General features: G+C 38.6%; 1 long non-coding RNA gene across 1 annotated transcript in view; it reads right to left on the minus strand.

Moving 5' to 3' along the window:
- LOC110472996 (uncharacterized) overlaps nucleotides 1-27,500 on the minus strand; it is a 165,184-nt gene that overhangs the window by 111,667 nt on the left and 26,017 nt on the right. The window contains exon 3 of the long non-coding RNA XR_002465798.4: nucleotides 17,101-17,278. This is a non-coding gene — a long non-coding RNA (uncharacterized LOC110472996). The remainder of the gene's footprint in view (nucleotides 1-17,100; nucleotides 17,279-27,500) is intronic.

Raw genomic sequence — 27,500 nt, forward strand, 5'->3', positions numbered from 1 at the left:
GTCTTCTTAAGTTTAATTTGCTTTTGGCCATTTCTAACAAAAGCATGCAAGTAAGGTGTTCTGTGAGGGAAGTTATCAGACTCATGAACATCTGCAATACACACCTTTTCCCTTAAAAACTGAAATAACCTCAAGTAAAAAAAAATTTCAGTGTGGGGCTGGGGGTTATTGTCAATTTACACAGGGATACTGTTATAAAAACTGTGTTTTCTTAGAATGGGCATGGACCTAATTATTTATTGGAAGAAAAAATCAAATTAATTATTACAGCTTTTGAAAGTTTCTGCCAGGCACGTGGGGGAACAAGCTAATGTACTTGATTTGCAGTATCATCACCAATGCTGTTTTTTAGGTGTGATAAAGGAACAAGACCATTTCAATGTCAATTTGAGAGGGATCCAGCGCTTGCTTTTAACCACCTTTATGTGCTCTGACAGCCATGTTGCTACCTGAAATCCCAGTTCTGTAAGAACTGCCTCATCACTTTATAATTCTGTGCCAATAAATGTACAGAACACAAAATTAATCTGTTTCCATGAATCCTGAGTAGGACTGAGTAGTCAAAGGAAGCTGTTTTCCAGCTCTTCTGTGGGCAAAGTTAAGCTTTGACCAGGCTTTGTTCAGGAGTTGCCTATCCTTGCTAATTCAACAAAATCTGCTTTTCCAAGTGCATTTGAAAAAACTCCATCCAAGTAATGTCACCTTTTATACGACTTTTTAAGTTCATGCTGTTTTGCCACACTTACATCTGTAAGAACAAGCAGAGAGATTCTGCAAGAATTGTGCCAGAATTGGTCTTTCAGAAAACCTGCCACAAAAGTATAACATGAACACAATTTTGGTTGAACCCAGAAACACAAAAAATTCTAGGAAAATCAACAGAAATGGCTTAATGTGTTTTCAAGTATGTCATGCTCATCGTGAGTGCTCTTAAAATTTGTGTCCAGATATGATTGATTTAAATTTTATTTATTTCTTTAAGGAATTTGTGTCAAGTGCCAAATAGTTACAACTAGAATAATAATGAGTAGCATCTGAGTACTTTAAGTACTTTAAAATTTTATGTGACACTTTAAAAATGTAGTTTGGGTTTTTTTCAAACACTAGAAAGCAAAAGGCTCTTTACTATTTCACTGAACTTTTGAGAACAGGAGCATTATGTTTATAATAGAGATAGGAAAAGCTTAATCTGCACTTACGCTTGGTTCAGACACCCAACAGTGACAATCCCACTTTCCTTGTCAAGTTTCAAGAACTCACAATCCTTAATTTAAACACTTGAGAAATCTATGAAGCCTGTCAGTCTAGTTAATGAAGCCTCCTCCTTCCCCGTTTTTTAAACAAAATCTGCCTTTCTTTAAAGACCACTTAAGGCATATCTCTGATTATACAAACAGGGTCTGTCCTAGAAGAGTGAATAATCCAATAATACCTCATTTGACTTGTTTCCCCCACCACCCCCAGTAGTTCCACTAGAGGAACAGAACTTCCTTCAAGGGTAGCAGCTGGTTCCAAATAAACAACAGATACGTGCTGCTTCTGTGGACTCTGCAAGGCTTTGATAGGAGGGCTTCTTGATCTCAGGTCACTTAGAAGGTTATGGGCATCAATTAATATTCTCTTAAATTCTCTTACATATCTCAAAATATTCCCATTTTTTTAGATGTTTGCATGACTTAAAACTTCTCAGCATCACACAGCATATATGAGAGCATGCATGTATGATACAAGAGGTGCTGTGAATTCAGCTGTTCACAAAGTTAGATCAGTTAATTAGACAGACTTTGGTATCTTACCATTGGTTCTCTAGAATAGTTGAAACAAATTATTAAATAAATCAGCTGTTGAAATAAGACTGATACTTCACTGAGCTAAATGCTGTGAAATACGTACTGACATATCTTGATGAATTTACAACCTCTGGACAAAGCACAGTAAATTATTTTATATAGGTTATGAGACTATATGAAATTGTTTTTTCTCTTTCTATTCTGTGTTATAGTCATGGAAATCTAGAAGGAAAAGTGTGTGCAGCAGGAACATGAGATCACATATTCAGGTTGTTTGTATAAGCTGTTTAATTGTGTAAAATTAGTAAATATTAATAGTCAGATTGGCTGCCCATCGGCAACAGTCAACTCTGATAATAATTCCTATGGTTGCCACAATAGAAGAGAAACTTGAGATGAAAAATTTACATCAACATTAATTAATATATTGTGAACACTAATGACTTCATCATCTGTATGCACTGAGAACAGACAACATGAAATACAGCAGCCATGAAAGGATTTATAGCCCTTGATAACTGAGACTGGCATCACAGCTGGTAGGGAAATTATGTCCAAACAAGGGTGGAATTGGAGGCAGGAGGGAGGAGCAGAGATTTTGAGAACAAGTTTAGATGAAACATGAAAGACGTGGAGCTACAGAAGGATGTCTCTTTACTGTATCACAGAGTACCACAGGTACCTTGAATATGTCATGGGGTTGGCAAGCTGGTCAGAAGGTCAAAGAAGATTCCTATAAATGCTGAGAGAAGGTAGGAGAAAACAAAGGGTGTGAGCGTGGAATTTCTGTAGTGAAACCATGCACAGGAGAGACCTCTTGGAAGTAGAGGGAGATGGGTGGCAAGACAGGGTTTCTGTCAGAAAAATTGAGTCAAAAGATGGAAGGCTGAGTCAGAAAACCGTGGCCCAGTAGGACAGGAACAACAGCAAAACAACAGCATTGTCTACTCTGACCAAAACTTGGAAGGAAGAAGCAAAACAAGTAATTTTATCAATCTGAAGTTTAAAATAGTAAGGCTGCTAAAAGATCATGTCAGGATGAAAGACAAATGCAGGATGACACCAGTTAAGAGCAGAGAAGTAGGTTTCTGAATTAGTAATGTAAATATGGTTCCATCTCTTATGTGAAGATCAGCCAAGAGGTTTTCATCTGGTCTTAGGAGGTATCCAGAAATTCTCATTTTAAATACCTTTGATGAAAGGCCTTGGACTTATCACTTGGTTTCTAAGTGTGTGATAAAAACTCCAAGTTAATACCATAAGACAGAGTAAATATTGTCTTTTTCATGTATAGGACTGTTATTGTAGAGTTGGACATTAGATGCTTTTACTGACGCTTTGGAAACTTGGCTTCTGAGTGCATTGTATTTATAAAGCTGTGGAAGTCTTTTATGTAGATGTGTAGCTTGATGTCTGTTTTAATTTTCAGAGAGCATATCCTGAAGGATTTTCAGTTCAGTTAATGTTGTTGATAGGGATTTTCTATTCGTGCACTGCATGTACAAAGCCCAAATCTTTTGACTTTTTAGAAAATAAAATAGTAAAATTTTATATCAAATATGAAATGGTTGAGCTATCCTTAAATTGGAGCAATTTTCATCTCACTGAAATTCATCATTATCACACCTCCTGGAAACTGAGAATACTTCAGGCTGTGGGCTGGAGATAGCTGCAGACTTTCTGGTGTAAAAAAAGTTTGTCCAATGTAAAGCAAGAGCTTTACCTGCATGCCAGAAGGTGTATTTGTGGTACCAAGATCACAGTTAAAAAATTGTTATGAATTTCCAGCTTAGACTGAAATTAAAAGAAAACTTGTCACTTACCAGAAATGTTGCTTTTTATCCAGTCCCTAGAAAAGACTGTTTTGGGAACATGTCTTTTCATTCAATCTTATTTATGTTATCAGTGTCTTTTAGAACTGTGTTTTTCCCAGTCACTTGATATTCAGCATTCTGTTAGCATTTGTCAGTCACATTTTAACTATTTCTTTTCCAGACTGTATTAGACTGTGAAAAGGATACAAATCAAATTTATCCCTGGAAGAGTTCACAGTTAAGAAGTCTGAAGTTGTAGGTCTGGATGTATCTCTCAACAAAACTTATAACAATTAGGGTGAAACCCCAAAGCCCTGGTGCAAACTACTGTCCTAACATCCTTGGGTCGATTGATGCAGACAGGTCCAGAGACTGAGGATGAAAGTCTGCCCTTTACCCAGAAACAGCAGCTCACTGACCATCAGTCTCACAAATGCCATTTCTCCCTCCACATGCTGACCTGAAATCCAGATTGTGCTGGCCTGGTGTATCGATTCCAGTTTTCTCTCTGGCTAAACTCTCTTTGAGCATAGTCCAAAGTGAAAGGTTTGAAGCTGACTGGTAGCTAATGTGATGCAATTTCTTCCTCCAGGAAAGAAAGGGACCTGCCCTGAAAGCTCAATTGATTAATTTAGCCAAGAAAAACATAGTTGCTCAGGATAAGTAATGCCACAGCTCAGAGCCAGAAGCCAGGACAAAACAACATTTAAGTTTCCACTGCTTGGGGAGACATAAATTTGATTTCCGTAATGAAGGCCAAGGCATTTGTTGATCAGCAGGCAGGGACTAAATCTCTGTAATGTGTGGACACAGCCTTTGACAGGGATACACCTCAGCTCAGGAAGAGCCCTGGAATTGCATGAATCCAGGATCTTAAACCAGGCCTAAAAAGAGAGCTCTTGGTCCCAGCACCTCAGCTCCTGGAAGAGCCCTGGAATTGCGTGAATCCAGGATCTTAAACCAAGACCAAGTGATTTATTAAAAAAATATGGATATTGATCTATTACCGATATCCAACTCTGACGGACAAAAACTCTCTAACAGTTTAAAGTTAGAAAGTGTGTGTTTATTCAATGCCGGGCAGCGTGCGGGATCACTCCCAAATACACACCACACCTTCCAGGTGATTACAGAGTCTTTTTATCCATACAAGTATTGAATACACAAAATACAAATACATATTCATCATTTTGGTACATCCCATTTCCCGCTTTGTATGCTAATCACTCCAAAAGCTATTAAGCATGCCTAGTTTGTCCCTTGAAATGGGTCAGTGGCCCCTTTCATGGGAGGGGTCCCAAAATGAGGAAGCAAATGAAGTCTTCCTCGTTCTGACCTTTCTACCTTTTCAATGCAAATACGACAAATGAACTCTTGGTAGAACTCCCATTCCTTGTCTTCAATTGGTTTCAGAACAGAGGAGGCCCACAATTGTCTTATGCTCCTAAAAGCTATTTGTCAGTTTCTATATCCTTCATTATAAACCAAGCTAACTAATCATTGTGGTGACAAGCAATCAATTATTAGTTAACTACTAACTCCTAACTTCATCAAGGCCTACTCTTTTATTATTATTATTTTAATTAACTCTAGTAAGGCTTATTTCTAACTAAAATCTTAGGTCCTCTAAAATCTCTAAATTCCTTATAGTTTACGTTTCACAAGAGCAGAGCTCTTGATCCCAACACCTCAGCTCAGGAAGAGCCCTGGAATTGCATGAATCCAGGATCTTAAACCAGGCCTAGGAAGAGAGCTTTTGATCCCAGCACCTCAGGTCCTGGAAGAGCCCTGGGTTTGTATGAACCCAGGATCTTAAACCAGGTCCAGGATTGAAGCAGATGATGGGGAGATGGAATCCAATGGAAGCGTGGGCATGGCTGTGTGTTTAACAGGGGCATCTGACTCAGGCACTCAGGCACACATGAGATGCCCTGAGCCAAAATTCCTGACTTACAGGCAGTGCTCCTGCTGGAGACAGTGGTGTAAGAGAGGTGCAAGTCAATACAGAGCTTGACTCGGTGTATTTCACATACATATTTAAAGCAGTGTGGCTTTGCACGGTGCTTCCTAGCTTTATTACATGAATACATATGTTCCTGCTGATGTAATTCTCTTGAAAGGTATATAAATAATGGATATTCTTCATAAGCAGTTGACCCCCTGGAAAGACTGAAATCAGAGAGAGGGAGTTTCAGCTACCTCGTGCAATTCAGCTCGCACCTGCACTCAAAGTCACTGGATAAAAGTCATTTAGAGGAATTCCTGTAATGTGTCATTGCCTGCTGCCTCCAGTGTCACTCTGGTCACTGGCACCAAGGAGTCTATTAGATGGAAAAGACAGGGGGAGAAAAACAGTGGAAGTAATGCAGCTTGTTAAACTACTGCCTTTCGAGTCATTGGGGGCACTTTTATTTTATTTTAACCAAGGACAATCATTTTCTAACAGAAGGGGTCTTTAGCATCAAAACAGGTGTCATACCTCCTCCTTTTCCACAGCCAGTAACAAGAATAAAGGAAACAATTTTCAAATATTGTCATTTCTAAGGTGATTTCATCCTTTGTGCTTCGAAGACTGCCAAACTGGAGACAAAACAAGCCTAAGTTCTAAAATCCTTATTCCACTGATGTACAATGTAGAAAAAACATGAAAACAGCAGCAACTCCCTAATTTTCAAAAGGTTCATAGATTTCACAGAAGTAAAAAACATCCCAAAAAGCTAAATCTTGTCCTTACCAATGTGTCTGATCTGCATAATGGTAGCTGCTTCCAGTCTGCAGGCATGGGATTCCCCTACCAAAATAGCTGTTTATTCACTTTTGTGAAGATTCTGCTTGTGTGTGGTTTGAGAGGATTGACTAGGGCTGGACAGATGGAAAAAACCCCAGAAAGCCAAAAAAAAAAAAAAAAAACCAAAACCAAAGAAACAACAACAACCAACAAAACCAAATCATCTATAACTTTTTTCTCCTGTTTATTTGAAAATAAAATTCAACTTTTATTTCTCCCAACTAACTTGAATTTTTCAGCTTTCCCATCCCACAGGCACCACACCTTTTAGTACTACAAAGTAGTACAACAAAAGCTACTGGTTCAACAAGAAAACAGGCAATTTAGCCCTTTGTCCCCCCTCACCCCAAAAATATTTTATGCAGCTCTGGGTGGAAGAAACACAGTTTGATTTTTGTGTTCACACACTGTGATAAAGTCTGATATTTTTAAAAAGCATTGGTGTCAACTGAGTATTAGTCTGGATTTGCACCTTTGTAAATAAGATGAGACTCCAGCCCACTGTGTCTGGTATAATTTCCCCCCTCCCCATGGTAAGTTATAGTATAAACATATCCTGCTTCTTTCATACAGCCACCTGACATTTTTGCTTTATTGCTGCCAGAAGGTTTAAAGGCAAGCTTTTAAATATCTTGAAAGTTTCCTGTTGATAAGAAAAGGTGGTTTTAGCACTTTTAAGTAAGCAGTAACACACAAACATCACAAATCATGCTTTTTTGATAGAATCTACATTAGCTACATGAAGCATGAGGGACATGACTGTGGGGGGAAGAGGAAAAAAAATCCTCATTTTCTGGCAGGGAAATCTAGCAAAAATTAGTTGCAAAATGTGGGCTGGATATCTACTGCTATATATAGAAACAGTGAACCCAGAATTTGAAATGGTCTTTGTATGTCTTTTGTCTGGGTAACAGTCTTTGGGCAGTCCTGCAGGTGGGGCAGATGGTTCTGCAGCAGATAACTAATACTTGTGAGCATTTTAATCTATTGAAATCCACAACTTGAAGGAGAAAAATACCTGTTGATGTCCAGGAGGACAAAAATCACTGTAACCTGTGGACTTGGAGTATAATTTCTGAAGTTTTATTGCTATTTCTAGACAGCTGACATAGTGAGACTTAAAAACCATTGATGTGTGTTTAAACTCTTTCATTCAAAACAAGTCCATTCAATGGGCAGCAAATTAAAGCATTGGTGACCCAAAGAAAGAATGTTTATTATAAATCATGACTACAGTGCATGGATTCAGACTTTAAATGTAACCTCCTGGTTGGGTATTTCAAAATATATATTCTCTGTCAAGAATCACAGGCTTTGGAATGTCAGCAGTGCACCAGATGCATGTTCTACACAAAGTCCAAAGTGACAAGTGTTAAATTTACAGCCTCTGTGTTTCAAATCCTTCCTAAAAGTGTACAAAGAACAATTAAATTAGCCTCTTTGGGGAGAAAGAGAGTGGTGTGCACGACACCAAAGAGAATATTCCTAGCAAAGGACTCAAAGCATATTTAGCCTTCTCTCTGCCCATTTGGGAGTGTTCCATGAAGAGCTTCCTATTTCCAATGGTGTCTTTCAGTGTTTTTGATTCAGAATATTTTAGCCTATGAAAAATATATATTCTGATCTCCACCATTTCAGTTGAGGTTTTTCTGGATGGGATTTTATTCAGAATTGATTTGACTAGCTGAATAAAGCAGGATAGTTACTGCTTCTGAATGACATGACTAAAATGTTATAAGCTGAGAATGAATACCATGTTTCTGTACTGAGGCAAGACTCTTGTGCCTTTACTTTAGCAAAGACAAAGCACAGTCCTGGAAGTTTTACTGGAAAAGTGTCTCTGCTTTTTGCTGAAAAGACCTCTGCTAGACTAGCAGATACATTGTGGAGTGTCACACTCAGAGATATAAGCAGATCAGACTAAATTAGCATTAAAAAAAGAGAAGAACTGGTTTGATGTGTAATCTGAGTCGCCTGTGGAGTGCTGCCAAGGGTTCCAGTCTGTCCACTTGCTACTCCTGACTCATTCACATCTGATCCTGTGCCTAGGAGGCTCTGGATTGAGTTGGTTCCTGGCTTGATGGAAAAACTAACCCATCAGAACACACATTGTGAAGGTATGTGATTCACTGATCCAGCCCTGAAGGAAAAGCTGGGAGCACAGCAGTGTGGAATGGCCAGAGAAGGCTCTCACAGCAGCCATGCCAAATAAAATTCAGCATTAAATCTGTGCTCTGAGACTGCAGGTCTCTGGGTACCAGAGACATCCACACAGCCCACTGTGCCCTCCACTCTCCTTGATTCACAGCCCTTGCCTACACACCCACTCCTTTCCATTGCATTTTTCATCCTTGATGGAGTCTGTCATCATCCACTTTAGCTTAATAACTCAGTGGAAAGCTATCAGGATTTTTTTTTCTAGGCTTGTTTTTTTTTTTTTTGTACTTTTTAAGGGATCCAATGGGTATATGTGCTGACACATGGTGAGGGAAAATCTGGGGATGGGGTGGTGAGAGGAAGGCAAAAGGGGAGATTTTATCAACACTGAGTTGTTAGAAACTCTGTAAGAGGAGCCCAGATTTGGACATCTTGAAAATCAGACAGTAAAATGCCCATTTCCAATGCATAAAAAGTCACTCCATAAAAGTAACACTTTCTTCTTCCCCAAAGCTCAAAAAGGCAGGGGAGAGAAACTAAGAAAAACATGGCTTAATTTACTTCAAAGGGGATTTTGGATGGATGGATGGATGGATGGATGGATGGATGGATGGATGGATGGATGGATGGATGGAAGGAAGGAAAAGGCTTTTGGCTATGTGGCTGGATCAAGTTTAAACACCTAGTGATGTTCTAGGCAATGTTTCTCCCTCTTGAAGTCATGTCAGATCATCTCCTGTTGTCTTTTCAACTCTACACGTGGATGACTTAAGCACTACTGTTGTATCACAAGTCCAAAGATATAAAATTAATTTTTCAGATCTCAAGATAGTTTAATTCATAGAAATCTATTCAGAGCAGCAAAACACAGAGATCAAGATGTCCATCTGTAATTCAAGCAGCATTTGCTCATATAACTCATTCATCTGGACAATTTACAAAATTGGCCTGTCTGCAGTCCTATTTGCATGATAACAGCAGCTGACAAAAGTTCTGGGAGCAGGAAGGATGGCTCTGTGGTGAAGGCCTGGAGCTAAGCTAGGCAGGCAGAACCATACCTTCTCATGGGGTGAAAAAGGATATTTTCCGTAAAGAGCAAGCTGATACATCCAATGCCAAGAGTCCAGACCTACCCTTCTTATACTTGAGAGGCCTTAAAAAAAAAAAACATTTGACTTGGGGGAGAGGATGTGAAGCTGGGAGGCAGAAGGGAGAAGAAGCCCTGAGTCTCTGCCTGCTGAGTCAGAAAAGTGAGCCCAAACCAGCCCAAAACCCAATCCTATCCTGCCCAATTTCAGTTTCCTTGTCCAGTTCCTTCTTGAGCCCAATGTCTGACAACAGAGGCTTGAGGACAAGATGGAGAGGATGAAAATTCCTTGTGCTGACTTTCCTCTCAAAACAACATTTTTGGCATACTACAGCCCCAGCCAACTGCAATATTAATTAAATAATAACATGTAAATGACAGTATTTAAATAAAAGTAATGTCCTCTTTTTATTTACATGGCTCTACCATCAATTTGCACAAGAGTAATTCAGGAAAATTTGGGTTAGGGAAAGATTTTCAAGCTGTCATGAAAAAAATATTATGGAGAGATTAAGATATGTCTCCAATGGTAGAGGAAGAATATTTATCTTTAACAGGGAAATGTTGGGTTTGCAAGTTTTTTTTCTTTTCTTTTTTTTTTTTTTTTTTCCCTCCTCCCCTGTATCTTCAAAAGAAAAAGAGAGAAAGTTCCAGCTATAAAAGGTATTTGTCAAGAACAGCCACCGGCCAGCACCACAAATGAGCAACTCCAGTGTGAAAACACTTTCAAAGTTCTAAATGAGTTGTCCCTGTGGTAATAAAGAAAGGCTGTTTTACAGCATGACAGTATGTAAGACAGCATTGTCAGCTATAGTTTATTTAAAGCACAAGGCCTGTAACAGGAAAATAATGACTTTAATAAAATTTACTATTGACTTTGTAGGCTAAAATCTTTCTGTCATCAGGAATACAGAAAAACAACCTGCCTGAAAGCCCTTCACTTAAATATATTCCTTTAATATTTCAAAGCAAGTTGTGAATTTTTTTTTTAATATACATGCTACTTCAAAAGATACTGTAGTGGGGTGGAAATTAGTATTTTTAATAGAAAGTTGGAATTGCTTACATAAGGGAAAAACTGGTAATGACCTATGACACTGTCTACTGAAAGCAACATTTGAGGAAGCTGCAAAAGCAGTTAATGCAATTCCTTGAAAAGCTGTATAAAGCTATGTCACAAATGAATGATTTATAAATTACTGAACGTCCTTCTCATCTAGAGGATATCTTTTAATCATGTGCTGTAGTTTTCTCTGAGTGAACTCCAAAGAGCCTGCTGCAGAGATACACAGAAATCTGCAGCATGTTAACAAGGTTGGGGTCATTCCAAAGAATGGTGGGGGGAGCAAAAAAATATAAAAAATCCTCACATTCGGCATGATTTTACTTTTCAACCAATTTGATTAAATGCACTATGGCTTGCTGGTAGGGTGTGAAAGGTCATGCCTTTTATATGAAAAACTGCAGAATTTTCATTCCTTTAATGTTTTTTTTTTACATAGTTAAAATAAACTGTGGTAAAAAGTTTCCCAACAGCCTATGACAGCTCAATTTAGAGGTGAAACCTTTTAATAAAATCTCATGGAATGAATGCTTTGGTTTATGCACTGTGTTTGTGTTTCCCACTGGAGTGTTTAGCATTGTGAAGCTGTGGTTTCTTTCTTTACTGCTGCAGAGCAGCACCACGAAGGAGGGTCTGGAGCTTTGGAAGAGGGAAGATGCAGCTTAGCTGCTGTAAAATTGTTGATGGAGGAATCTTAATTTACAGTGAAAATGCTTTCCTCTTGACTTTAAAAAAATGCTATTGTGCATTAATTTACATTGCAGATAATTAATTAAAAATGAAGAAAAATATTCCACAGGGGCTTTTTAGAAAGGACTCTGGGGTCCAGAAATAGTATTAAGAGGGGAACCAATTAAAGATTTATCTGAGAATGAATAATTTTTCTAGGACTTTGGCAGTGGAAGTGGCTGAAGTCACATTTGTTGTAGCTTTGCCTTGTTTCGTGCACATCCATAAAATCCTTCTTATGTTTGCTAAGGGACTGACATATCGAGGAAGAGATAATCTTTCCATAAGAAAGCATGGTGCCTGTCTTCCCTAATATGCTGCATAAGTACCACATAAAAAATGTGGCAAGTATGTTTCCTAAACATCCAAAAATCTTAAACATGCATTTCATAGAAAATGTAGTTCAATCCCATGTTCAGAAATGCAGAGTTCATGCACTGATTGAGAACTAGGATGGCAAAAAGGGTGAAGATCAGAGCAGGACCAAGTCTGACAGAAACTATCTCTTGTTTGAAACTGAATTATACTGAATTATACTGGCTTAGCTTCTCCATACACATTTTTGAGTGCTGCCAAGAAGCAAATATCCCATGCAATATAAACCACTGGGAGGAAATATCTCATTGGACAAATTCTGTGCAGTCCCCAAAACCACAGTCCTGCCAGGGTGTTGTTGGTTGAAAAAAAAATGCTATTTTAGCCTTCCATAGTGGTTTGAGAAGATTTCAGCCCTCACTTTATATGTATGGAGTTGAAGGTGTATTGGTTTTCTTCCTTCCTGTGTTTCTGCATCTGGGAATATGGAACCTTGGCATTCTGTGGTAGCCTTTCCGAATTTCACACAAAATTTCTTTATTTTTTTGCCCAGAACACCATAAGCTACTGGTCCAAAGTTAGGTTCACCTCTATCTATTGCCCTCCTTTGGTAAGCATCACCAAGACTTCTGGGGGTTTGCTCCAGTGTAATGTTAGGAGACTCTAAAAATATTTAGGATTTTATCCATCTATTTGTAAATATCAAGGTCACTAAGAATGAATTGCTCCTCCTAAGTGCTTAGCTGGCTTTGGCCCTGTGAAGAGTATAGGGACTAGAAAAGTTGCAAAATCTTATTTTTGTGTTGCCACTCACTCAAAAGTAAGAGGAAATGTGTGCGACCGCTTATAAATATTTAACCAAACCTTTTAAATAAACTGTAAAAAAAAAAAAACCAAACAGCAGATTTTCTGGGTGGCACAGGAGGGGAAAAGGTGACTAAAAGATGGACACTTAAGGTTTACCTCCTTCACTTCCTCTCCCATCCACTTTAATCCCCCTCTAAGCTGTAGCACTTAGGTCTCAGTTTAGGAGTGACCTGATGTAAATGATGTGCTTCCACTTGATCTGTTGCAGGAATAGACCTGAGGCCTGATATTTAAATTGCCGTTTCACTTCCTTCTGAAATAAGATGTTGAATCCATTTTTAAAAAGTCCCACTTTTCAAGCCATATCAGCCCTCAGAAATTTCTCCCCTCTTTAGTAAGAAATGCTGAGAGCTCATTGCTTGGAGAAAAAATCAGAACTAAAGAACCTCAGCCTAAGTTTTGGAGCATGTCTTAGACTCCAACTTTTCAAAGTCTAGCCCTCACATTTTATGCAAACTGCAAGAGGATAGTTTTATTAATTTCAGCTGGAGGTTATTATGTCTTTTATCTTATTTTTCAAGGCATGTATGAGCAGAGGGAAAGGCTTCAAATCTTTAGCTCATCAACTTTAAGAACTATTTTTTTTTAAGGCAGGATCCATATAATGTAGAACACAGGACATTTATTCATTAAACTCTTCCCTGGGGTCCCAGCAACTCCAGCCTTCCTACCATATACTGGGTCAAGGGAGGCAGATCAAGCAAGACAAGGGAAAAAACCCAGCCATTTTCAAGAAGACCTTATTATCTTTTAAGCTTTTTAGGGGTGTATCTACTTCATTCTGTAGTTGTTCTCTTTGCACTTTTCTGACATTGCTTTGCTGCTCAGTAAAGATAGCAGCAATTATGAACTGCAGAAACCATATCACCTCCAAAATAAAAATTAACATAACTTGACAAAGATGTGCAAATAATGCTTTCTAAAAATCAACCAAAAAGTAAAACATAGTCCTGAGAGGTGAAATAGGGCACCCTGGCCTATTCATGACTTCAAAGCCTGAAAAATAACTAATGGCTTTATGGCAAAATATCTGAATGTGAGAGACAACTGAATTTTCTAAGATACTGGATGGCTTAATTCAAGTACATGTGAAATGTTTTCTGCTTTGAGTCATTACACAGGTAATTAAAGAGACACTGAGACAGGTGCTCTGCTGGACCTCATCCTTGCAAACATGAAAAATTGGTCAGGAATGAGAAAGTCAGGAGCAGACTTCACTGCAGGAACCATGAGAGGGTGGAGCTAAGCATACTGAAAGGGGAATGAGGCAAAAAAGCAGGATCACTGCACTGGGTTTTTATAAGAGCTGTTTTTGCCCTTGACACAGACCTGCTTGGAGAACTCCTATGGGATGTGGTCCATGAAAGAAGAAAGGTCCAGGAAAGCTAAGTAATTTTGCAGAGTCACTTCTGCCAAGCTCAAAAACAGTCCATCCCAAAGCTAAGAAAATCAAGTCAAGGTGACAGGAGGCCTGCATGGGCTGAGAAGAAGGTAAAACTCATAAAACTCAAATATGAGAAGGAATAGAGGAGCTGAAAGCAAGATCAGAAGGAATGCAGAGACTCAAGTATGCCAGGATGGAAAAGCCAAAGCCTAACTGGAGCTGAACATGGGTGTATTAAAGGTGAAAGGAAAAGCAGTGAAAACATGGACCCAATGCTGAATGAGTCAGGAGACTGGTGACAGCATTTATGGAAAAGGCTGAGGTCTTCAATGCCTTGGTTTTGAGTGATAAGACCTCGCTTCAACAATCCCAGGCCTCTGAGATGTGTGGGAAAGACTGGAACAATCCTGATTTACCCTCAGGGAAGGCGGGGAATTTCGTTAAGGTGTATTTGAAAAATCAAAAATTTTTCAAATTTGAAAAATATACTATTTGAAAAATTTCAAATATGAAAATTTTGAAATACTTCAAATATGAAAATTTTGAAAAATGTATAACTCCATGGTGCCTGATGGTGTGCACTGCAAGAACCAGGACAAAGGCTTCAGCCAAAACAACCTTGAGTTTTAGGCTGTTCCCCATAGTGGGGTGAGAGGGGTGTTTAAAGCATTAAAACTTGCTCCCAGACATTGAACTGTTGGAACAGCACCATGTACAGAAGCTTCCTGTTTGATGGTAATATTTCCAAACACAGATGCAGAGCAGTTCAAGCTGTAGCTGTGCCTGCCTTTGCCCTGTGCTGTATCCTGTGCAGAAAGAACTCCAACTGGCAAACAGAGATGCCCTAAAATGAATATCACAGCTTCTTGTAACTGTTTGGTTACAGTTGTCTACAGCTGTCACCCACAGACTATAGAAGATGCTTTCAGGAAAATCCTGCTTCTCTATATATCATCATTTTTGAGAAAACCTATTTTTTCAGTAGGTGTGCTGCCTTTTTATTTTTCTGAATCTGTTTTGCAACTGGATAATAAGCCAAAAAATATTGATTCCATTGTGTTCTACAATCTCAATGACCAAAGCATAATGCATTCCTTTTTCCTCTCAAACCATTTAAGAGCCAGGTAATTTGAACAATTCCAGCGTCTTCCTTGCTTTTGTACTCACACAGTAAAAGCTAAAATTATGCACAAGATTCATCAAAGCTGAGCTGTATTGCTAAGAAGTGTGTAACTCAGATATAGAATGAGCCATTTAAAGAAGTTATTGATGCCAACATTAAATTTACAATTATTCATAAAAGAAAACCATTTGAAGAATTCCCCATGCTGCAAGTACACAAAATAGTTTGCTACGCATAAGAAGTTACATTTATTAATAGCCTTTTTTGCCAGAATCTCATTTCACCAAAGGAAACTTCATCCTCCAATGGGAATAGGAATCACATGAACGTCACAGTTGCTACAAGTTTATTCACCATAACAAAAAAGGCATAGAACTATCTGATAAAAATTATGCTTCAAAGTAGGCAGCTGTCTAGAATGTAGGACACAAGAAAACTTAGATGTAAAAAACTTTTGTAATTAATGAACATTATTAACTACACCTTCTTTTCCGTCCCTTGGATTCATACATACTGCTAGAAATGTTTCATGCAAATCTTGTTTCTGTATAATTTATGTTACATATGCTGTCAAAATTTTTTTATTTATGATGTTTCACTTATTCTCATATATATATATATATATATAGGTCCTTAGTTTCTCAGACAACTGGGCTACTACCCTATTTAGAAACTTTTAAAGAAATATCATGATTATGCTGAATACAGTTCTCATGTGGCCCTAGGGATGGGCCACCGTCACCAGCTCCATTTTAATTTTTTTCCAAATAAATCTCTGTGTTTGTCAAAGTCTAAGAAATAAGGAATTAATAATTTCTGCTTTGAAGCAGTCCTTCCGTAACAGGCTTGTACTTTTTGAATGTAACCAGCTTCTAACCTCCTTTGCTGGCCTGGAGTATGTTCAATGCATCTTCTGTCCAAGGCAGTATATCAAACACTTCAAGAGACAAGACCAGAAGCTCACCTTCCTTAATTTTCATGGTCCATACAAAGCATTCAGGATCAGAGACCAAAATCATTGGAAAAAACACTGCAAATATGGCTCTGGGGCAGTATAAAAAGGCACTTCTATAAAGTTAGAACACCCTTTTCAATGTGTGTGATAAACTTTTGCTTAGAAAAATATAGTTCTGTGGTTTTGAAGTGGTCATCTATGAGTACTCAATTAAGGAAATTGTGTCTACATCTGAAAAACTCAGAACTAATGAATAGCATAGAATAATAAATGAAATCTGACATTTGGTAAACTCTGGTTCTGGTTTATAGCCAACATAGGTAGTAAGTAGCCCTAACCTGCGCTCTGATTTTCTATTTATGGTTGATGTCCATTAAGCAAGGCCCTAGATACAGCCCATTAAGCATGCTCCTAAACATACCTCAGTTTAGTTTCATCTGAAGGGAATCAATTTCTATGGTTGGAGACCTCACCATAAGTGGAAACCATGAGGGGTATGGACTAAGATTTCTATGTCTACCCATTGGCCTGGTTAGGGCTAAAACCCTAGTACAGGTGCACCAAAACACAGCTCAGTGCTTTAGATATCTTCTATAGCATCAGGAATATTTTCCTGATTATTTTATCTGATTTGAGGTTGTTTTGTCTGCATTTAGGGGAACCTTGACACACTTGTGCTGACTTTCATGGCTCTAACTTGGGTCTTCAGGTGCTTGTGACCTAAAAAAGCTGCTTGTGAATACTCTGTGCTCAGAAGGAATCCCTGACTTGTGTTTATAGTGGTATTCATAGTTCAAGAGTAGGACTGTCAGGTCAATTCTCTACTGTTACATTAAGTATATATTTTCTTCCTTCTTGCACTACCATCTCCACAATAACTTCACCTCAGCCTATTTCAGGACTTATCCAGGCTGCTTAAAGTGCAGTCAAACAGGCTTATTTTGCCATGCATGTCCATTTTATTTGCTGTCTAATGCAAAATAAGCTCCTTCCATTTTTTTTTTAATTCCTATATCAGTTTTACTCACCAGGTCAGGCTGCTCTAAAATCTTCATTCTAACAACTCACACGAAGATGAAAATGGGAGAACAGGCATATGAATCTGGCTTCTCACAGCAGATGGATGTCTTAACTACTGACTCTTCTGAAATGAATGAACTCTGTTCTCCTCTTCTTCCCACTCTCGCTGGAAATTAAAATCTGGACCTGTGAAAATTTTTCCAATTAAAGTTTCAATGATTTTGGCATGTTCTAACAAAACCATTGCATCAAAAATGCCTTATACATAATTGGTTGAGCCAACAGATGTCACATTATGGCTTAAGCCCTCCTGAGCAATAAGGATCAGAAAGTGGCATTTTTAATAAAAGAGCTTTTTCGTCAGTAAACCCGAGACATGACCAGTAGATAGATTAATGTCTGTGTGCATCCAAGTTGCCCACAGATGGTAGAATAATCTTGGACTGGTTTTCTTGGGCAATGACTTGAGATTTTCTTCATAAAACATTTTTCTAAAAGCCATTAAGGTCTGTCAGATTAAAATAAAATCTGCAATGCCTTGAGGAGTCAGCAAAAAAGCCACAAAATTATAAAATTTATTTCTGTTTATATGTCAAGCTCAACTCTGTTTTCAAAATATAACCAGTAGCTAATTTTCCAGTAACCATTCTTATAGGCATTTGATGAAAATCTATTGTGTAATTGAAATAATATTTCCAATATATGCTTATCCAACATTTTCAGGTATCTTATCACACTTTCAAATCATTCAAACCTAAACCACAATTAATACATTATGTCCAAGGACACATTTGGTCTTTTGATGTCATAATTGTGAGAAATGTCTCTTATGTTTTGGAAGCAAAAGAGAGTACCCTGCTTCTCATTGTCTTTGAGCAGATATTTACTCTATTGTATAGCCATGTGTACAGTCATTCCCCATGGGATTTCAGACCATTTTCCTTTTTGGCTGTTCCTACCCTGCCATGCTGTGTGCCAATTCAACCTTGTTCTATTTGCATCAATGTGATAGGATTGATCATGCAGTAAGTGTGCTCCCATAGTGGAGTAATTTTTATAGGGCTAACAATTGTGCTGTGCTAAACTCATCCGAGAGCCAGAGAAGGAAAAATCCTCTACGATTTCACTTGCCAGTCATGCCAAAGAATTAATTCTAAAAACTAAATTAATTTACATAAACCCCATCTCTCCCTGCTATTTTTTGTGATCAGCATTAGATTATTTGTTATACTCTGCTGTCAGATGTCACTGGCAGAGTACCAGCATCAGAGACTGGCTATGCTTCCAGCAGAAGGAAGTTTGGTAACCTTGACAAATTTTGTTTGGTTGCCTTTACAAGAATTACATGCTACTATGGCCAGAACAAGTAGTGAGCTGTGATACATTTTGTTGGGGCCTTTGGTGTCTATCCTCATTCAGAACAGGAAGTAGTAGATGATTTTTACAAACTACATATTAATTATAGATATAATGCACCTTGTCCTATTTGCATGTATATATATTAGACTGTATACATAGAGCAAAACTGGTATTTGTGAAAGCCCCAAAAACAAAGAAAAGAGAGTTGGAGAAGCTGGAACAGTTTTCTGGTGTAAGTTGAAGAAGCATCAGATAACCTGAGGAATGATGGTAGGTGTCTGAAACGACCCAGAATACCCAGAGGATCAGAACTCAAGCAGGACCATTTTGGTGATCCACAGGCTTCTAGCACAGAGATAGACAGCACACTAAGAATTGTCTCTGAATATTTTTATGCTAAAGAGAGCTTTAACATGTCTAAGACTCACCAAAAGTGAGTCTTAGACATGTTAAAGGCAAAAACTCCTTACCACCTCCCATTCAGGATGACAACACAGAGAACAGGAGATCAGGGAGGAAGAGGATATCAGAATGACCACTTGTGTGGTTTTTTGCAGTTTTACCTGGCATGTGAGAGTGTACAAAACCCTCTTCTCACCATGTTTCCCCCCACCTGCAGCTCATCCAACCAGGAGGAGGTTTTCCCTTCCGCAATGAGGTTTTATTTCCTCTCAAAATTCAAGCCTCCATGAAAAAGTCTCCCCTTCAAAAATTCAGTCAAAGCCAATGCCTTTCAAGAGAAAGCAACTTCAGCTTCATTAAGGAGTGGAGGGGTTTTTTTAAGGAAAAACATTGGGTTGAAAAACTAACAGCCAGGTCTAGATCATACCAGTTGTAAGCCACAGTGCAGTCATGTAGTGCTTAAAAGCTAATTGCTCATAAAGATGAGCACTCCTTTACATGTGCTACTGCCACATCCTTCACCAAACTTCAAAAGAAGGGGTTTGTAACTGAAGATAGCCTCTAAACTCTTTAACTGTTTTTTTCCTATGCTCAGATTTCTTTACAGTCCGCACAGGAGAGTTATATTTCTCCAACTGACAGCAAAGACTGAGCCAAAGTCTCCTCCTTCTCTTGATTTACAGGAATATAATAATTCTCAAGTCAACTGAGCTAAAACTGGTGTAAACAAGAAGAACCAGGCCCCCAGGAACAGGCGTACTGCAGGAGCAGTCATCACTTTTAAAACATGGCAAGGTTTCAGAAAAGCACTGCAGATGCTTTGGCTCTGTCCCTCGTTCAAGCTGAGCACTGCTTTTGCTGCTGCACTTGCTTATTTCTACCAAGTCTCTTTAGGCATTCATGCTAATACCTTGTACTTGATAGGAGATGAGTGTTTTATAATTAAGCACACATACATGAAATACCCAAAACTACATTAAGCTTAAACACATTTTCAAAAAGTTGTAAAATACTCTTGCCAGATTCTATACTCTCAAATGGATTAATCCGAAAAACAACTGGGACTCAATTTAGACCTTCCTGGCAGCAAGCAGGAGAAACGTCAAGCCCAATATTTTACTTTATTGAAGACCCTCTTAGGAGTCCATCAGAAAGAACTCTATCTGCCTGGTAGCCAGCGATCAGTGGGAGGTAATATTTAGTTTATTAATGTGGCTTTGATTCTTTTTTTCCACGCTGTTGATGAATACTTGTAAACTAAGACCTTGATCCAATTTCCCCTTCTTCCTTTCTGCAGAAAAGGCAGTGAAACATAGATAAAGTTAACAAGATCTTGCATAATATCAAACTGCATTTGGAAGGTCCCAAGTTTACCAGACACAGAGTTTATTCGTACACTAGGATGTCTGCACTAAAACATATGCACAGAAACTGAACACAATTTAACAGACCCTGTGCTGAAGTCAAGGTTAATTTTGAAATAACCCTTCAGTCTCAAGGCAACAGTATGGATTAGTAAGTGTTTTTGTTGCACACAAGAGTGGCTTTCACCGGTACTTGACAGTACAGGTAAACCACTGTAGAGTTCTGATCATAAATAGGCTGCAACTTAGTTACCAGCAATGGATTTTAAAAATAAAAGGAGCCAATGCAAACGGCAGAAAGTTTTTGCCATGTTTTCTTGTCAATAAATCAGAATGAATCACAGATTCAGGCAGAGATGCTGTCTCAAATGTTATGATTCATGTCTGCCATCACATTACTTTTGACTTATACTGTTACTTGTGGGGTCTAAGGTTGTGTTGCTGGGGAATGAGAATATGTTGGGGCTAAAACAGCTGACTGGGGTAAAACTCATGTGGAATAAATACTCAGAGCATGAAAACAGAGTAGAAAGTAAAGGTAGGAACTTTTGACTAATCCTGTATGACAGTGAAGCTCCATATGGAGCTCCTGACTTCCAGCGATGACTTCAGTGGGGCTCTGGAGTGCCTAACTGCTGTTGGCAGAGGTGTGAACACTTCACAGGCCATTCCACATAATTAAAAAGCTAACAGGCAGGCAACTAATGTTGTAGAAAAAATCTTTAGATGCTCTGGCCTTCAGCAGAGAGATACTTTACTGATAAAGTCTGTATTGCATAAATATCCAGGTCACGCAGATTAAGTTTTCTGTGCTTGGTTGTAACTTGCACACCATGCTAAGGGTGTTGATGGGATTTGGTTTACTTTCCATCAAGGACAAAATGAGGAGGAGTATTGGTCCTAAGGGAAAGTTTCCATTACTTTCAGTAGCAAATGGGAACTTGGAACCTGATTTGCAGGAGAGCAGGAAAGCAGAGACTAAGAAGAGACAGAAGAAGTGGTGTATATGTCAACATCTGTGGAAAAGTAAGCTAGCTTCACTAAGGTTTGGGACTTTGCAATGATCTCAATAGATGAGGAACTGATCCCAACACAACTGGAAGGTATGATTCATCTACAATCAAGAAGCAGAAATAACCACTGGCTGTTGAACTTAGAAATGCTGACATTACTGTACAAAAAAGCCCAAAAACCAATTACAGAAGTACAGCAGTTGTTCAGAGCCCCTGAAAAACTCTTATGAATATTCAATCTGAATTCATAAGGAAGAGAAAACATTAATTTGAATCGTATTAATGTGTCCAAGTCTAAGCAATTAAGCTTGTTCCCATCCTTTTCTCCATTTTGAGGCAAGCAGAAGTTCAGAAAATAATGAGTGGTTGCAATAATTTATTGACTCACTGGTGGCTTAAAAACATGTAAGAAACACTTCTGGTTTTTGTCTTTTTTGTCTCAAAATTAGGAAACAGCAATTAGACTATGCAATACAAGCATCTACATAGACAAGGACTCACTTGATCACATATGATAAGCCTTGATTAAAATACTTAGGAAAGGTGGCCCTAAATCTGACCTCTGATTCAAGAAGTGGTGTGAAATATTGGATCATTCCTAAGGGAAAAGTGTGATTCTTACTGTTTTTTTTTTTTAATATTAGAGAGGATGCACTTTGAAGAACCAAGATCTAGAAGTTTAAAGTCCTCAGAAAAAGAAAACCAGGTCTACCTTTAGTGGTAACATGGAACTCCTTTTTCAACAATATTTTAAGATTGTTTTATTCCTTCCCTTATTTTGTGGGGGCTGCTATAAGACACTTGTTCCTTAAAATGGCTACTTCTCTTATTACATATTGGTAGCTCTAATAAAATTGTGTTTATCCACAGATATATAAAACAAACAGCATTTTTCTAGTATTTATACATAGTATTTACAAAAAAGGTTTCCAGTGTAGAAGTCAATCCAACCTAATCACAGATTTTCTGTCACATTTACCTTGGTACCAGGACTCCTATCCATCTAGGAAATTATTTCTTGTAGAGATACAGGGCCAAATTCTCCTGTCAGTTACACCAGTATGCACTTGGAGTGCCTCCAAATTAGCTAAAAATCAACAGAGGTAGCTTAATAAGTTCTGGTGTAAATCAAAAGAGTATTTGGCTTCTGATCTTTTGATAATTATTCAAGAGTAAACAGCTCTCAGTTGCATCACAGGAGAGCCCTGGAATGTGAAATATCAGAAAATTACAAATACACTAAAACCATAAAATTAAGGAATTTAGCACAAAATGCCCCTTGTTTACTCTTCCACCCATTGTCATTTTTTTCAGAATGCTCTTTTGAGCACTGACCTGCACTAGGACACCCCAGGATGCTGGTTTATTGTCTTTGGTGCCTTGTAACTGCCAGTGCCTTACAAGATGAGAGTTTGTAGCAACACATGGCAATAGGGGATCTGTGCGCCCATGCTTCATTACTTCTTGACCTTTCAGATGATACCCAATTGAAAAAGGATCAGCTTTTACATCTGGCAAAAGCCTAATTTACTAATGTGCTGTCCTCCTGAGTCACTGCTGCAACATGTCTGCTGAACTTGGATATCTTGACCCCTCTCTGTTCATTGCTGCTCAGTTACTTACTTTTGACATGCACCCATAACCTTAGGGTTACTTTGGAGCTTCAAAATTTGAGGTACAGGTATGAATGGAGATTATATTTTAAGTGGAAGAAAACCAATGATGAATTTTTAACCCAAAATTCTCAAGGCAGTCATTTACCTAAAAAAAAATTAAAAATAAAAACAAAACAACAAAATAAACACCAGACAAATAACACAAGAGGAAGCAAAAAACAAAAACAAAAACAAAAAAACAAACAAACAAACAAAAAACAAAACAAAACAAAACCCAAAAAAAAAAACAGCAAACCAAACCTTATATACTGCCAATACTGCCAAGAAATTTAACTTGGCTCAGAGCCTCAGCATTTTAATTAGGTCACCGCTTCCAGAGTCTTCTTCCCACAGTACCATTAGAAGAAAGTAACTGTGGGTTCCATGTCCCATCTGCCCCACCAATTCTTTGACCCCACACTGTGTTGGCAACTACAAACAAAGAGGGTTATCTGAACTGGACCAGGGAGGGGAGATGAACCGTGGCTTTAACTCTCACTAGAAATGCTTATTTTCAGTTAATATTTTTCTCCTGTTATTTTAAGTCATCTCAGTTTCTGAGATCCAGTTCACTTCTTAAACTACAGAAGTGTTGGTGCAGAAATGACTGCACAGGAGTGAGGATATGGGAGGGAAAGCACAGGGTGGTCGCAGTGTCAGTTTCTATTGGCTCAAAGTCACAGTGACCACAAGACAGTGTTTCATAGAAAACATATGCAATAACATCAAAAGAAACTATTTTCTAAAAGTTAAATGTAATCATGTGATCACACATAAATTTTGCCTCATTATTAGCCATCTGCTTCTTCTAAAAGTTACCCATTTCAGAGCTTGAAGCTATTAACCACCAAATTTCATTTCTGGAATGGGTTCATTCTCCCAGCTTTTGCTTATGCACACAAGACTATGATCCTACCCTGAATATCTGGATTACTGAAACACAAAGTATAATATATAAAAAATTATTGTAGAGATTTTTTTTTTTTTGCATTAGAAGAGTTCCAGTGAGCAATATAACCCTATATCTTCCTTTGCTCTTTTTTTTTATTTATTTGCCTATTTTTAAGGGTGGGATTTTTCACAACTGGCTAGTATGATGTGAACTCTATCCCTTTTCTGAAAATCTGGGCATGAGTGACTGTCCTGTGCTCTCCAGCACAGCTGTTTCCTGTGCATGTGTATATTGAGTCTGATCAGGTCTTCAGCCAACATTCTCAGACACTATCTCTGATTTGAAAGGCTTGGCCTGCTTGGCTTTCTTGTAGTGGGATTTAGTAAGTTTTGCCTCAGTAAACTGGGGCAAAACCAACAGCTGGTTGGGAAATAGGTCTTTCAGTGTCAAAAATCACTTTACCAGTAGTTGTTACTGATAGGTCTTTCAGTGTCAAAAATCACTTTACCAGTAGTTGTTACTGATTCATTAATTACCAATCAGCTTTTAATCTAGGACTGGTTCTTCCTCACTTTAAGAGAGGCCAAGTCCCAGGTTACCCTCCACCACATCTTTTTATTTGTGAAACCAAAAGTATAGAGAGGACAGAAGCATTAACACCATGCTAGCACAAGCTATTCCACTGCACATTCCCATGTCCTTCCAAATGGTTTTATTTCATTGTTTCAATCAGTAGGTAAGGTGGATTCTACCTTCAGTACATTCTTTACTGGGAATAGTCTGGGAACAATTCCTTGTCATCTGCAAAAGCAAGTTTTACAGTTTTACTTTCTGCCTTCATGGCTCATTCACAGAGACGTTCCCCATTCATTTCAGCACCATCCACATTCCATGTAAAGCTGCCATCCTATGGAAAAAGCTAAACATTTACTAAATTGAAATAATGAACTGTGAGTGTAATCTGCAGAAAAAAAGAGGAAAGAAATCACAATGTATCTAAAATTTTCTGAACCAGGTGTCCTGGAATTATCTCATGCCAAAACTTGTAATTTGTCATTGCAGTGCAAAAGCTAGAGTCCGGCAACAAATGTTGAACATCCCTATCAACTACTTCACTTTCTTTGGGATCCATGAAAGCAAAGTTAGAGAAAAGAATGAAACTGAAGCCCACATAGGAAAGAATATGCTGAACTGGTTGTGTAGGCAAAACAAAAACTCTGTCCCACGTATTCTTAGAAAAGTGTGATATCTGTTATCATGAGCATTGCCATTTCACAGAGATGGAGACCACACATTTAATTCTTTTCCATAGGTTTTTTTAAAAAGGTGGTTTCAAACTACTCTCTGAGGAGCAGAGCTGGTTAATTGTAGCCCTGCTGGATTCCACATATCACAAAGGGCTCAACAAGAGCTAAAGAAAGAGAGTTTAATCAGATCTGGAAAAGATGGTTCTTAATGGAAGCGAATTCTGCAGAGGATGATAATCATTAAAACTGAGGAGTTAATCAAAAACCCTAAAACAAGTAGGGAAATTTGAAGCATCCGGGAAACATTATCCCTCCTCCTTAAAAAGTAGGTGAAACAAAGAAAGACACAATTAATAAAAGGTTTTAAAAGCAAAACACAAAATGGTCATTTCTCAGTCACCTCCTCTGCCACAGAAAAGGGGAAGTTCTTATTCCTGAGTCAGAATCACAGGACAGGTTATTGCATGGTGATTACTTTGAGACGGTGATTAAAGGAGTAATTTAAAACACTAGGATTACTAAAGGAAAGGGGAAGTTAAAACTGCCTTGGGAAAATTATTCCACATCCTCTACAAAGAAGGAAAATAACCTATCCTTGAATGCCACTCTGGAGGACATAATTAAAGAGGAATGAGAACTCCCTAACAAAGAAAAGTGTTTTAATGGGGCAATACATGAAAAACAGTGCCACAGAAAGGGAAGAGCCGGAGTGTGTGGGAGTTGGGGAGGGGGCAGGCTAAGTTCCAGCTCCAAAGGCAAGCTGTGGCCCCAGCAAACCGGGGTTGGGGGGAGTCCTTCCAACACAGCATCGCTGCCCTGTGTGCCCCTCTAATAAGGAAGTGGAAGGCACTTCTGAGACTAAACGATGAGAGTGCAGCTGCTTCTTTGCTGACACCCTTCTTGGCCACCTGCTTCACCAAGATGATTTTAGCACAGCATCATGAGATAAGAGAATGAGCCTGTGCTAAGCTTAAACATGCTAAGTCACTAAAATGTAAAATATTTTTGTCCCCAATTACCAGTACTAATGGCTTCCTGTCTTCCACAGCACTGTTGCTTTGATTTTTCAACCTTGGTTTTCAACTTTAACCAGCTGGACAAAGCCCAGGGCTGCAACTGGTCTGAATTCCATGCTCACCCTGCTTGGAGCAGGAGGTGGGACCCCTGAGTTCTTCCCTCACCTAAATGACAATGACTCTCTGTATCTGTGACTAAGATCACTGTAAAGTAACTGCTCTATAACAGAGTCATATTATCACACTGATTTTAGAGAACTACAACGAGGTAGAAGACGGAGCTGAAAGGATACAGTGCCCTACTAACTTTTGAGTGCTGTTCAAAACATAGATGAAAATACTTTGGACACATCACATATTCAGGAAAACATTTTGATTAAACTGAACAACAAAAACAAAAGCATTTCCCCACAGAGCAACAAAAATAGAAAATTAAGGCAAATTCATATTGGGGTGTGAAATGAAACATAATTTAGAAGAAATACCCTTAAAATTGATGTCTTATGTCTTGAATCAGTAGCCCCAAACTGCAAGAAAAGCTAATGTAAATCCCACATTACTAAGTTTAGGGGTTTTTTGACCCTTCAATTATCCCATCTACCTCATAGCTGGTTACGAGCTGAATTTATTGTACATTACTATCATACCACTATTTAAGGTATTAATTTTCAGGCTGCAGCCTGAAACATCTGAAGGTGCTTGAAACATGTCTTGGGCCACAATAACTAATGTAATGGCATCTCATCTTCATAATAAGATTTTTTTGAAGCTGCACACCTGCATACCTTGCCATCCAGCAGGCCATAGCTTCCATCAAAGAACTTAAACCTGTAGCCATGGCCTTAACCTGTTCCTTGGGATCCCAGGCACTGTGGGATTGCTTACTCTAAGGACATATTCTGTAAAATATTACACATTTCAGAAAGTCTGGTCACGCTCACAGCACCCACCTCCACCACCCCAAAGCTGTGCCCTGTGCCAGCCCGTCTTCCCTGTGTGAGCCACACTGTCCCAGCTCCTGCAGAGCACAGCAGAGTGGCTGCAAGGACTGATGCTTCTTCTTGCCCAAAGTATGGGGAAGACCCACATGAGAATCTCCAGCAGGGGCAAAACCTATTTCTCCTCCCCAAGGCTGGAAGCAGAAATGTCTGGGATACCTGTCTTTACATTTACCTCCACGTGAAATTTCACTCCAGCTGTTTGTATCCAGAAAATAACAGTAAAAGACACGCACTCATCTCTGAGGACACTGAAAAACAGACACTGCTTTTTGTCCTTAAACAAGGAGATTGACACTACAGCATTTTTAGCAGCATTTGAGAGGAATGCACAAGGCCTCATACCCACATCCTATAAACCCCAGTCACTTATCCAACATGTATATGCATGGGTCATTATCTTTCCTGTATTTCAAACCAACACTTTGCAGGAGAGTATCCATTTTCCAGAAAACATTATAC

Source organism: Lonchura striata, chromosome 1A (assembly GCF_050655825.1).
Source record: "Lonchura striata isolate lonStrDom1 chromosome 1A, ASM5065582v1, whole genome shotgun sequence".
Taxonomy (NCBI): Eukaryota; Metazoa; Chordata; class Aves; order Passeriformes; family Estrildidae; genus Lonchura; species Lonchura striata.